The sequence below is a fragment of the Ruditapes philippinarum genome, unplaced genomic scaffold, assembly GCF_026571515.1.
Source record: "Ruditapes philippinarum isolate M1 unplaced genomic scaffold, ASM2657151v2 ctg19722_1_1_1_1, whole genome shotgun sequence".
Lineage (NCBI taxonomy): Eukaryota > Metazoa > Mollusca > Bivalvia > Venerida > Veneridae > Ruditapes > Ruditapes philippinarum.
The window spans coordinates 2,663-15,150 of record NW_026856610.1 but is presented as its reverse complement, the minus strand read 5'-3'; the positions used below and the strand labels follow the sequence as shown (position 1 = coordinate 15,150).

General features: G+C 33.3%; 1 long non-coding RNA gene across 3 annotated transcripts; it reads left to right on the top strand.

The window, feature by feature from the left end:
• Positions 1 to 4,628: 4,628 nt before the first annotated feature.
• On the top strand, positions 4,629 to 11,517 carry LOC132747118 (uncharacterized). 3 transcript variants are annotated; one of them, XR_009628083.1, is made up of 5 exons: positions 4,629 to 5,159; positions 6,212 to 6,323; positions 8,685 to 9,073; positions 10,126 to 10,236; positions 11,231 to 11,517. It is a non-coding gene; the product is annotated as an uncharacterized LOC132747118 (long non-coding RNA). The 3 variants fall into 3 exon arrangements; XR_009628082.1 differs by lacking the exon at positions 11,231 to 11,517 and having other exon boundaries at positions 8,975 to 9,073; positions 10,126 to 10,750; XR_009628081.1 differs by lacking the exon at positions 11,231 to 11,517 and having other exon boundaries at positions 10,126 to 10,728.
• Positions 11,518 to 12,488: the final 971 nt, after the last annotated feature.

The following is a 12,488-nucleotide window of genomic DNA, read 5'->3' as shown; positions in this document are numbered from 1 at the left end:
AAAGGGCAGATAACTCAATGCCTTATTTTTCTGCATTTCAAATACATAGTTGACTTTCTTTTAGTCAATTTGTGTGATTATTGTTGAATTTCAAGAATTGAAATTGAGTAGTCTTCTTTAATTTTTCAGTCTCTAAAATCTACTTAAAATGAATAAGAAAATATGTAAATGGAAATTGCATGGAATTTTGTATAAAGCACCAAGGATAAACGAAAATGATAAGAAAAGGTAAAAAATAAGGTTTGTCTGACGTATATACAAGTTATCTGCCTGGATGAACTAACAGACAAATAACTCAGACACGAGGTGCCGATGACCCACATTGGCCTTCACTTAAAATCTGCCTACTCTCATAGTCTTCGATCATCTACGCAAATTAGGCCCTCAGAAAACGAGTAGATTTCTCCTTTCTTATCATAAAGTACGAACATAAGTTTTCATTTTTGAGCGTGTCAGATGTTTAATACCTAATGAAAGTAATACTGAATGTTATAATTAGTAACTAGAATGAGCATCGAAGCACCGAGGCTATCTGAATTTGTACGGGGTGGGGGCGTAGCCCCGATTATTTATCAGATTGCCGAGCGTTTGATTTCTTTTCTCTTTTGTATCAACGTATAGATTGCGTACAGTACATATACAAAGTATACTTTGGTACGTATATGGAAAATGGAAATTCATAAGCTTAAACGTTTTTTGTTGTTTTGTGTGTGTGTGTTTTTTTTTTTTTTTTTTTGCTTTAGAGTGAATGATCTCAATAAACGAGAAAATTTATGTTTGAACGCATTAAAATGAAGATACTATTAAAATATTTTAACTAACCCAATAATCTTGTTCCTGAAATCAAAACAGTATTTCTGGAGGACTGTTACGATTGGTAGGAAGAAAACATTAGGTGGAAAATCTTTTGCCTTTGTGCAAAGAATTCGTACATGACATTTTCCGCGCTTCTGTTCAGGTTCATTTTGTGACCTGGCACCTTCATATAACGTATCTATATCTGATTGGGTAAACACATCACGTGACACGTAGACGTGCGATGATTGGTCTGTTTGTACTTCCTGGTGTATTCTTTCAAGACCAACGTGGCTGAACACTTTATTGTCATCCGCCGGAAATAATGGAAGACTGGGTATTGCTGAAGCAAAATAATAAATAAATTAATTAATTAATTGAAAAAAAAACATGGTTGATCTACATCCGAAAATGATATTCTCACAATGTACGCCAATTCTGCCCCTAATTGCCTTTATTTTTATTACTCAAAAGTCTTTATATTTGATACCATCTTATAGATTCCTACATAGTTACCGAAACGATCCTTTTCTTCTTTCTTTTTTTTTCATTTTTTGTGGTTTGTTGTGTTTGGTCACTTATTTTAAAAAAAGATAACGAATTGAGAACTAAGAAGGAAAATAGTTCGTGTTATTTAACCCTTTAACATTGCTTTTCTGTACAGATAATAGTAAATACCAGAACAAGTCAGACTGCAATGAGGCAAAGCCTCGTTAGATTTAATGTATTTTTTCTTTGATTTGGAATACATTTATCTAATTACTTATATACTATAGCATGACAAGTTGTACCTTAGTTTCAGTGTTAGTAGAGTATACATGTACACCGATTTGCCTTTCAATGTATCAGTATAACAGATACCGAATTATAATGCCTTGTTAAGTAATTAAAATGGCAATTGATACCAATCAAGGAACGGTGTGTGTAAGTCACTTAAGCCGGAGTGTTTTTATTTTCTTGTCTTTGTTTTTTTTTATATTCTTGATGAATTAGAATGGCATTTAGAAAAGTGGGGGTAAAAATAATTCGGATGCAATTGGGATATGTTTATGTACGAATTTGACGGGTCCAGTGACGATTAGAACCGTGTAAAGAGGCCACCAACGATGAAACTTTCGAAGCTGTGCACGATCTGGTCATGTACGACAGAAGGCGAGACTGCGAAGATGAACCTCATTTTATCTACCGGATCGTAACTCAGGATAAAACTCAGGATAAAACATGGGTCCATCACATCGATCCGAGATACAGAGAATGCAGTGAAAGCACCCTGGCCTACCCCCTGAGTCCTCCGAAGAAATTCAAGAGGGTGCCATCAGCAATTTATTTAGGATAGTCAGGGGATAATCATGATTGACTATCTTGAGCAAGGTCGTACCATAAACGGTACGTACTATGCAGACGAATTGAGATGTCTGCGTCAAGAAATCGCGCGTAAAAGGAGGGGCAAACTGACTCAAGGCATTCTGCTCCTGTATGCCAATGTGCCAGCTCACACATCCCAAGTTGCGATGGCTACTGCAACTGACTGCGGTTTTGAAATTCTTCCCCATCCCCCATATTCTCCTCTGACTTCTACCTGTTTCCGAAACTGGAAACCAAGCTTCGTGGTAGACGTTTTGGAAGCAATGAAGGCGTCATGGAGGCGGTCAATTAGTTCTTTGAGGACCAAATAGAGAGTTCTATTTTGAAGAGTTAAACAAGTTGGAGCACAGGTGGGCAAAAGTGGTGTAGAGCGGCGATTATATTGAAAAGTAAGACTATTAGTTGGGTTCTCTGACTACCGAAAGAACTTTTTGATCAAACCTCGTAATTATAGGTAGATAATCTCTAAGTGTCAGTGGGCAACTATGACAAAAATGAACTGAGAGGTCTACTGTCGTCTCGAGGGTCATCCTCGTTTCTTTCCTTTCCTTTGTTTGTTTGTTGTTCTTTTTTTTTTCTTTTTTTTTGTTGTTGTTGTTTGTGTGTTTGTTTATTTTGTTGTTGTTGCTGTTGTTGTTAAATCAGTGGTTTAATTGGAAAGAGGACAGCTTATTGATTTGGGAAAACAATCGTTAAAATTGCTAATTTGGGAAATGAAAAAGCTGGTTAAGTTAAAATGTTTAGGAAATCTGACTGATTTCAAAGAAAAGTTCTTTTAGGAAGTGGCCTTTTAAAAGCCTCTGTTATGCAAGTAAATGCGATGACTCCAGTTAAATATTATAACAGGAGCGAGTATATACCCGTATTTTATTATTATTATTATTGTTAACTTATTTTTTTTAATATGATTATATCATGATAAATATATTGATATAGAGTGAGGTGTATAGAAAAATGCAGGTTTTGGTGAACATGACCCGCATTGACCCATACCCATGGAATTGGGAATTTCATAAATATTTGTTAAAAAATTGGGGAAAATGCATGACTTAAATTTGGCAGTGATTAAATGAATAAATTATTTTGTAACTTTCAATTGGGAACCTTTTCCTGTTGATTGGGAAAATAATATACTATTTTCAATTGGGAATATGACCGAATTATTCTGTGGGGAAAGTCTGTCGGTCCTCGGACCTCGCCAACTTAAAATCAGGAGGGCCGAGATAAATTGTGATACAGTCAGTCCTCATGTCCGAATAAAATTTCAGCCAGTTTGAAACAATTTTTGGCCTTCTAAAATATGCAAAACTTCCAAGATCGATCTTTTTTTTTTCATTTTTGCTTGTACTCACAGACCCAGATAACCAAAATCACCGCAAGATAAAACCAGTTTTTGCTAAGTAATGTAAGCCACCATCTTGTCTTGGATAATTTCCTTACCAAAACATGTTTTTTCTCCAATCTTCAAAATTAAACCTTTGAAAGATGTATCGCTTTCTTGTGAATTTAATATGCTAATGTTTTATTTATTATGTTTCTGTATATTTTTTTTTCATAGTATCTTATAGTTGAGTCTGATAATTCATATTTGCTAAATATTTTTGTTTATAATTATGGCAATATCCTCCCCACCCCTACAAAAAATACCTTTCAGAGTCCGGGCCGGGAAAAAATCATCAGGGCCGGAAATAAATCTAAGGATTCCAGTCCTTGTGGCTGGAAAAAAATGACTTTCGCATTGACTGCCGGGCGGAATAACGGCTATAAAATAAGCCAAAAAATCCCTGAAATATGTTATTTCCTTGTATTGTAAAATCTACTTAATCATAATGGTTATACTGTATACATTACTGTCAGAAATCTCTCAATTTACAAAGATTTGCTGTGATCTTTTAAAATTATTAAAGATCTTATCTGCCCAAAAACAGGAAAAACTCTTACAAAATCCTTTTGTACTTTTTTCTGAAATTAAAGTATACTGTAATTATAAACAAATGAATATTGTCACTATTGTACTGTATGCATGTGCGGCAAAAAATGGCCGAAACTGACCCCCCCCCCTTGTTCTTTCGTTATGACCATATCGGAACATTGATTTAAATTACGTCCCCTTCATGTCCAAATTCCTATAGAAAAAATCTTCCCCGATAATACTGTGTGCAGATTTATATTCGTTTAGAATCTTACATGTGTTTTTACAAGCTACTGTATACTGTACGCCTCTTGACTTGTTTTGACGAATATTTTTCACTGTGTTTATAACTTTATTCCCGGTCTGGAGCCGCAGGGTATTGTTACGCGTATGAAGAAACACGTGACCTGTTTTCGGTACATGGAGGAGCATGTGATCTGTAAACCGTACATGATTGGTTAATTGACCTTTTCGAAAACCTGGCTAAATACCGTTTGCCGTACGTTACGGATTTACCTCTAGGGTCTCAACCCGGTACGGAATTAGAAGGCTAGAAAATAGTTCTTTGAAATTTTGAAGTGCCCTATTTCAAGTCATTTTTAATGTGACTGGTTACATTTTAAGTGTATTTATTGTAACAGTGTACATTTAGTGTCATTTCTGATGACTTTAAAAGTTGTTTTTTGTGTATTCTGCAGGATCTCATTTCTTGGTGGAAGGATTCGAGAAGTACTACACGCCAGCATACATGACATTTGAAACTTTGATAATTTGACAGTGACTTAACAAATTAAGAAATATTGTGAAATCTAGATGGCTAACATAGGACATTTCGGGCTTCGACTAACTTGTCTAGTGTTGATGTTTAAAGTTATGAAATACAGAATTCTGCTGAGTGTAATAGAAGTCCATAATGAAGCTTTAAATGTGACAGATTTACTATAGATTAAAGAAGGGCGAAAATGGACAAGGCCGTGTCCTAAATAAGAAATATGAAAAATGGGAACTGGTTGATGGATATGGATGAAACTTTGCATCAGTGTTGTGTTTATGAATAGAAATCAGGAAAATAAAGGATAACTGACAGGTTTGAAAAATTTAAATTTTATTTCAAATTTTAAATTTTGACATTTTAAATTGGGACAGATGTTGTTATTGTTGTCTCCCTTCAAATGTAGATGTCTGCTACTGTGTCTGAATAAGTGCAGAAGAAGGGTGCAGAGCTTTTGCATGAAGGATTAACCACATTTTATTGAATTAAAACTGTAAAAATGAATTTAAAATTAAAAAATGAAATTAAATTTTTTTTAAGCAGTTAATAAATTGGTAAATTTTATTTTTGCACCCTGTGTTTAGCAATTTACTAGCTCTATAGCTTATTTTTTATAAGATTTATGTAGAAAATGATATTTTTTAGAGAAAATGCATCTTAAATTATGGATAAACCATGCATAGCAAGGAATTGGGGAGGGCATGTTTTCAGGCGGGTTACATTGGCAAAAAGGTGATTGGCAAGCTCATTCCAGAGGTCTTAGGGGCCCAAGAAGCACCGGCCATGGGATTCGAACAAGCACCATAGTAGCCTATTGCTCATATGGACCACACATTATATGCACTGATGTTTCAGCAAAGAGTTGATGCTGCAGTAATCAGATTGTAAATATTCACTAGTGTCTTGTATTTCAATGAAGCAGAACTGACAATTGAACATGACACATGCGATTTACATGTTGGAAATATAGGCATTTTCAGTGTAGTGAATCTTGATGTTTTGCTGTGTTGCAGAATGTATATAATTGCTAATTTATACACACAAAAATGGTCTAGTCATTAAACAGTGTAGTTTATGGATAATTGCTCATTTAGAATTATAAAACAGTTGATGTGATTTTTCTTGTTGTTGTAGCAGCTGCTACAGCAGTTAAAATAGGTTAGCTTTATAATGTCGTAACTGCTATTTCCATGCAGGCATGCATTTTAAGCACACAATATTTAAGCCCTCCTGTGTGAAAAAGCAAATCAAGCCATTGATTAATTAAGAAATGTTTTTCTTCCTTTTTTTTTTGATATCAAAATTACAGCACAAATGCCTCTTATAATTTCCTTCGACGTGTTTTAGTGTTGCATTTTTTTTTTCAGACCATGCAGTTACCAAAAGCCGGGGTGACCTTACCTTATATACTGGTTAAGATCTATGGAAGAACTCCTTCAGCTCAGTTTGGCAGCAGATTTGTCAGGACAAGATGAGAAGGTAATAACTTATGTCCAGTTTGAAACTTCAGCTATTGACGGCAACAATTCCCAATGCTCGGACAATATTTGGTAGATATTTTGATGTATATCCAGAGAAAATTTCTCTAATTTTGACTATTTTAAGACTTTTCAATGATTTAAAGTGGGAGACAGTATGTGCAATCATTTTTTAGCCTTATTTGGGTGAGAGTTGGTTAATCTTACTTTGTCAGAAGACATAGCCCATAGGGATATGGTAACCTCTTTGCTAAACTTAAGATTACCTCTGTTTGTCTTTATTGATATCTTAAGCAAACAATTTGTAGGGTATATATCTTGGTACTTTACTTTATTTACCATGCTATATAGGTAAAAATCATAATCAGTAAGTTTTATTGCAAAATTGAAAGAAAAAGTTATGAAAAAAGTACATTTAATTGTGATTACTTGTATTTTAACCCAAAATTTCATGCCCTCATTAAAATAAATGGAGTTATTATTACAATTTGTAAGCAATAAGGGCTTATTCTTTCATAAAAATAACTAAATGGCATTAGCCGGTAACAGTTAACTTTATTTGAAGAAAATCCATCAACAAAATCAAAAGATATGACAGAATTTGTGATATAAATTTTTGCGTAAAATTCTACTGGCCGAGGCTGATTTTTCGCATGAAGTTTCATATGTAAGAAATTGTACTGCATTAATGTTATTTGTTACAGACATGTCAAACCTATATAATTGTACTTGTATAACAATAAATTACTAGGAAATGAGTATAAATTTTGACTTAACTTAAATTTTGGATTCATTTAGGTCTCAACCCGGTACGGAATTAGACCCAGCCCGTTGTAGGCTAGAAAATAGTTCTTTGAAATTTTGAAGTGCCCTATTTCAAGTCATTTTTAATGTGACTGGTTACATTTTAAGTGTATTTATTGTAACAGTGTACATTTAGTGTCATTTCTGATGACTTTAAAAGTTGTTTTTTGTGTATTCTGCAGGATCTCATTTCTAGGTGGAAGGATTCGAGAAGTACTACACGCCAGCATACATGACATTTGAAACTTTGATAATTTGACAGTGACTTAACAAATTAAGAAATATTGTGAAATCTAGATGGCTAACATAGGACATTTCGGGCTTCGACTAACTTGTCTAGTGTTGATGTTTAAAGTTATGAAATACAGAATTCTGCTGAGTTTAATAGAAGTCCATAATGAAGCTTTAAATGTGACAGATTTACTATAGATTAAAGAAGGGCGAAAATGGTAATGTATGCTAATGTTTTATTTATTATGTTTCTGTATATTTTTTTTCATAGTATCTTATAGTTGAGTCTGATAATTCATATTTGCTAAATATTTTTGTTTATAATTATGGCAATATCCCTCCCCACCCCTACAAAAAATACCTTTCAGAGTCCGGGCCGGGAAAAAATCATCAGGGCCGGAAATAAATCTAAGGATTCCAGTCCTTGTGGCTGGAAAAAAATGACTTTCGCATTGACTGCCGGGCGGAATAACGGCTATAAAATAAGCCAAAAAATCCCTGAAATATGTTATTTTCCTTGTATTGTAAAATCTACTTAATCATAATGGTTATACTGTATACATTACTGTCAGAAATCTCTCAATTTACAAAGATTTGCTGTGATCTTTTAAATTATTTAAAGATCTTATCTGCCCAAAACAGGAAAACTCTTACAAAATCCTTTTGTACTTTTTTCTGAAATTAAAGTATACTGTAATTATAAACAAATGAATATTGTCACTATTGTACTGTATGCATGTGCGGCAAAAAATGGCCGAAACTGACCCCCCCCCCCTTGTTCTTTCGTTATGACCATATCGGGAACATTGATTTAAATTACGTCCCCTTCAATGTCCAAATTCCTATAGAAAAAATCTTCCCCGATAATACTGTGTGCAGATTTATATTCGTTTAGAATCTTACATGTGTTTTTACAAGCTACTGTATACTGTACGCCTCTTGACTTGTTTTGACGAATATTTTTCACTGTGTTTATAACTTTATTCCCGGTCTGGAGCCGCAGGGTATTGTTACGCGTATGAAGGAACACGTGACCTGTTTTCGGTACATGGAGGAGCATGTGATCTGTAAACCGTACATGATTGGTTAATTGACCTTTTCGAAAACCTGGCTAAATACCGTTTGCCGGTACGTTACGGATTTACCTCTAGGGTCTCAACCCGGTACGGAATTAGAAGGCTAGAAAATAGTTCTTTGAAATTTTGAAGTGCCCTATTTCAAGTCATTTTTAATGTGACTGGTTACATTTTAAGTGTATTTATTGTAACAGTGTACATTTAGTGTCATTTCTGATGACTTTAAAAGTTGTTTTTTGTGTATTCTGCAGGATCTCATTTCTTGGTGGAAGGATTCGAGAAGTACTACACGCCAGCATACATGACATTTGAAACTTTGATAATTTGACAGTGACTTAACAAATTAAGAAATATTGTGAAATCTAGATGGCTAACATAGGACATTTCGGGCTTCGACTAACTTGTCTAGTGTTGATGTTTAAAGTTATGAAATACAGAATTCTGCTGAGTGTAATAGAAGTCCATAATGAAGCTTTAAATGTGACAGATTTACTATAGATTAAAGAAGGGCGAAAATGGACAAGGCCGTGTCCTAAATAAGAAATATGAAAAATGGGAACTGGTTGATGGATATGGATGAAACTTTGCATCAGTGTTGTGTTTATGAATAGAAATCAGGAAAATAAAGGATAACTGACAGGTTTGAAAAATTTAAATTTTATTTCAAATTTTAAATTTTGACATTTTAAATTGGGACAGATGTTGTTATTGTTGTCTCCCCTTCAAATGTAGATGTCTGCTACTGTGTCTGAATAAGTGCAGAAGAAGGGTGCAGAGCTTTTGCATGAAGGATTAACCACATTTTATTGAATTAAAACTGTAAAAATGAATTTAAAATTAAAAAATGAAATTAAATTTTTTTTAAGCAGTTAATAAATTGGTAAATTTTATTTTTGCACCCTGTGTTTAGCAATTTACTAGCTCTATAGCTTATTTTTATAAGATTTATGTAGAAAATGATATTTTTTAGAGAAATGCATCTTAAATTATGGATAAACCATGCATAGCAAGGAATTGGGGAGGGCATGTTTTCAGGCGGGTTACATTGGCAAAAAGGTGATTGGCAAGCTCATTCCAGAGGTCTTAGGGGCCCAAGAAGCACCGGCCATGGGATTCGAACAAGCACCATAGTAGCCTATTGCTCATATGGACCACACATTATATGCACTGATGTTTCAGCAAAGAGTTGATGCTGCAGTAATCAGATTGTAAATATTCACTAGTGTCTTGTATTTCAATGAAGCAGAACTGACAATTGAACATGACACATGCGATTTACATGTTGGAAATATAGGCATTTTCAGTGTAGTGAATCTTGATGTTTTGCTGTGTTGCAGAATGTATATAATTGCTAATTTATACACACAAAAAATGGTCTAGTCATTAAACAGTGTAGTTTATGGATAATTGGCTCATTTAGAATTATAAAACAGTTGATGTGATTTTTCTTGTTGTTGTAGCAGCTGCTACAGCAGTTAAAATAGGTTAGCTTTATAATGTCGTAACTGCTATTTCCATGCAGGCATGCATTTTAAGCACACAATATTTAAGCCCTCCTGTGTGAAAAAGCAAATCAAGCCATTGATTAATTAAGAAATGTTTTTCTTCCTTTTTTTTTGATATCAAAATTACAGCACAAATGCCTCTTATAATTTCCTTCGACGTGTTTTAGTGTTGCATTTTTTTTTTCAGACCATGCAGTTACCAAAGCCGGGGTGACCTTACCTTATATACTGGTTAAGATCTATGGAAGAACTCCTTCAGCTCAGTTTGGCAGCAGATTTGTCAGGACAAGATGAGAAGGTAATAACTTATGTCCAGTTTGAAACTTCAGCTATTGACGGCAACAATTCCCAATGCTCGGACAATATTTGGTAGATATTTTGATGTATATCCAGAGAAAATTTCTCTAATTTTGACTATTTTAAGACTTTTCAATGATTTAAAGTGGGAGACAGTATGTGCAATCATTTTTTAGCCTTATTTGGGTGAGAGTTGGTTAATCTTACTTTGTCAGAAGACATAGCCCATAGGGATATGGTAACCTCTTTGCTAAACTTAAGATTACCTCTGTAAAACTTTGTCTTTATTGATATCTTAAGCAAACAATTTGTAGGGTATATATCTTGGTACTTTACTTTATTTACCATGCTATATAGGTAAAAATCATAATCAGTAAGTTTTATTGCAAAATTGAAAGAAAAAGTTATGAAAAAAGTACATTTAATTGTGATTACTTGTATTTTAACCCAAAATTTCATGCCCTCATTAAAATAAATGGAGTTATTATTACAATTTGTAAGCAATAAGGGCTTATTCTTTCATAAAAATAACTAAATGGCATTAGCCGGTAACAGTTAACTTTATTTGAAGAAAATCCATCAACAAAATCAAAAGATATGACAGAATTTGTGATATAAATTTTTGCGTAAAATTCTACTGGCCGAGGCTGATTTTTCGCATGAAGTTTCATATGTAAGAAATTGTACTGCATTAATGTTATTTGTTACAGACATGTCAAACCTATATAATTGTACTTGTATAACAATAAATTACTAGGAAATGAGTATAAATTTTGACTTAACTTAAATTTTTGGATTCATTTAGGTCTCAACCCGGTACGGAATTAGACCCAGCCCGTTGTAGGCTAGAAAATAGTTCTTTGAAATTTTGAAAGTGCCCTATTTCAAGTCATTTTTAATGTGACTGGTTACCATTTTAAGTGTATTTATTGTAACAGTGTACATTTAGTGTCATTTCTGATGACTTTAAAAGTTGTTTTTTGTGTATTCTGCAGGATCTCATTTCTAGGTGGAAGGATTCGAGAAGTACTACACGCCAGCATACATGACATTTGAAACTTTGATAATTTGACAGTGACTTAACAAATTAAGAAATATTGTGAAATCTAGATGGCTAACATAGGACATTTCGGGCTTCGACTAACTTGTCTAGTGTTGATGTTTAAAGTTATGAAATACAGAATTCTGCTGAGTTTAATAGAAGTCCATAATGAAGCTTTAAATGTGACAGATTTACTATAGATTAAAGAAGGGCGAAAATGGACAAGGCCGTGTCCCTAGGGAATTAGTAAAAATGACACCTAATTAAGAACAAAAAATTATTACGTGATGTTTCTAATTTTCTATAATTATTTTACCGTTTAAGGTGGAAAAACTTGAATGATGTGTTTGAAAATTATCAATGTTTCTTTAATTTGTATCTCAAATTTTACAAACAATAAATTGTTTATACTGAAAATCTACAAAATTAAAATATTCGTAGAGGCATCTGCCATAATAAATAGAGATATTTTTTCTGCGTAAACTTGTGTGTTTACTTTTTTTTTGCTCGGAATTATTCTTAAAAAGGTAGGCACATTTAATAATTTTCTTAAAAAGAAATAATTGTTTTATGTTCGACCTTCTCCGGTCATCAACGGTCACCAGTTTCCAAATACCTTCTTCTATATTGATCGATGATTGTCAACTATATTCCTGATACAAACGTTTATTTATTTCCCCCCAAACAATGTTAAAAAATAGTAAATTGAAATATCTTTTTATCATTAAAAATGTTCCCCGCAGGAAACCATTTTACTTGTACAGTACTCAGTACATAGAGTGATGCTTTAGATACGATATAATTATGTTCTACAATTTGAAATTTACAAATAAGTTATATTTAAATTAAAGTTCTTCAAACATCATACTTTACAGCTTAATGATAAACAGTTACACATAGTAAAACAATCTTTATCCAGAAAGAAAGCTGTATCCGAAAACAGAAATGTTTAAGAGCAACACAGTATTTATGTTGAGTCTATGTCCTTGACTAGGCCTATCTACATGCACTAGATATCTTTAAAGATTACTTACCTTTAAAAAACGCCATATTTCAGAAATAGTATCTATAAATTTCATACAAAAAGCAGTTTGCCAAACAATATTATTATTATCTTAGTTTTTTTTTGTATCTGTTTTTTGATGACGTCATATTTCTATTACGTCACAAAAGTGCTTTTTCTACAGTCAGTTTCATGTAATCCATACCGT